The sequence below is a fragment of the Aulonocara sp. 'chitande type north' Nkhata Bay genome, linkage group LG16, assembly GCF_057382095.1.
Source record: "Aulonocara sp. 'chitande type north' Nkhata Bay isolate Kocher_YH1m ecotype deep benthic linkage group LG16, A_spYH_male_GT1.1, whole genome shotgun sequence".
In the NCBI taxonomy this organism is placed as follows: Eukaryota; Metazoa; Chordata; class Actinopteri; order Cichliformes; family Cichlidae; genus Aulonocara; species Aulonocara sp. 'chitande type north' Nkhata Bay.
The window spans coordinates 27,618,988-27,620,269 of NC_141359.1; the positions used below are offsets into that span (position 1 = coordinate 27,618,988).

General features: G+C 40.6%; 1 non-coding gene across 1 annotated transcript; it reads right to left on the reverse strand.

The window, feature by feature from the left end:
- Positions 1–923: 923 nt before the first annotated feature.
- trnar-acg (transfer RNA arginine (anticodon ACG)) lies at positions 924–996 on the reverse strand. Its single transcript has one exon. It is a non-coding gene; the product is annotated as a tRNA-Arg (tRNA).
- Between the last annotated feature and the right edge of the window lie 286 nt (positions 997–1,282).

Below are 1,282 nucleotides of genomic sequence, written 5' to 3' on the forward strand. Positions count from 1 at the left end.
TTCCCCTAGAGAGAATGACCCACACATCGAAACCAAATACTCAAAAAGTACATATGCTTGTTAAATATCTTTCAAATAAGAGAGCTTCAGCTCTTCTGGGAATGTTGTTGCTAGGCCATAAGATCAGAACGGATGCTCCACTTCATCTCTCTTCGAGCCAGTGAAGTTCTCACACATAAAAAGAAGGGAAATTCTGTTTTATTGATCTTACCTTATGCACAGTATCTGTTGAAGCAATAAAAGGTCTTCCCAAACCTATGGGTGTAAGATTTCACTATTGTCCACTATTGTCTAAGATGTTATAGTAACACAGCACTCAGATTACTGGTAGTGGGCTTAATGTGAAACTGAACCAGTAGCTTAGAAATAAAGCGGTATTTTACCAGATGACGGGCTCTGTGGTAGTTTTACTTAGGTTGTGTATCTGAAGTGTTTTCCAATCAGCAGCGGCTTATGTATGAACCCAGCAGTATTAGAAAGGCTTGTTCAGATAATGGGTCAGCTGCCATAGGTGTAATGCTGATATAAAACATCAGGTTGTTCAATTTAAAACAGTTTCCAGAACATAAATGCTAAAATGACTTGGTTTCAGACAGGATCAACTGAGAGGCAGTACATGATAGGTAAGGAATCATACAAAGCTATTCAAGGGTATTCACATTTTTAAAAAAAAATTTTTTTTAAATCCATAAGATTAATCTATTAACCAAGGTCTTTAAAATAGTGAAGTAAAACGTTAAATTAGAGTGGCATAAAATATAGTTACACAATACACAAAGGCACTGACTGCAGGACAAGGGTTTATATATTGTGTAGATTTCACTGTATATCTTGAGACCCTATGTTATACTATACGGATAAAAGAACGAGGTGAGATTTGTATTTGTTAGTCCCAGAGATGGGAGATTCACAAGAAATAGCGCCGAGCCAGCCAGGAGTTGAACCTAGAATCTTCTGATCCGTAGTCAGACGCGTTATCCATTGCGCCACTGGCCCTACTGACGCACTGGCGAGGTGTGTTTTTTTTTTTTTTTAGCTCAGCTGCAGGGGCGCGATAGAGTAGAGGGTTCAGGGTGTGGTGTCAGGAGAGGCTGACCCACACAGCTGTTCTCCATCACCTGGTCATGCTTTCCTTACTTCAGTAGGATGCCTGGACCCGACGGGGAAAGCTGCGCTACAAAGCAGCTGGAAAGCTAGACGAACAAGAAACAACTTGTAAATAAAGTCATTCACGTGTCCCTAACGCTGCGTGCTTCCGGTCATTTCTACCACAGTCACACTT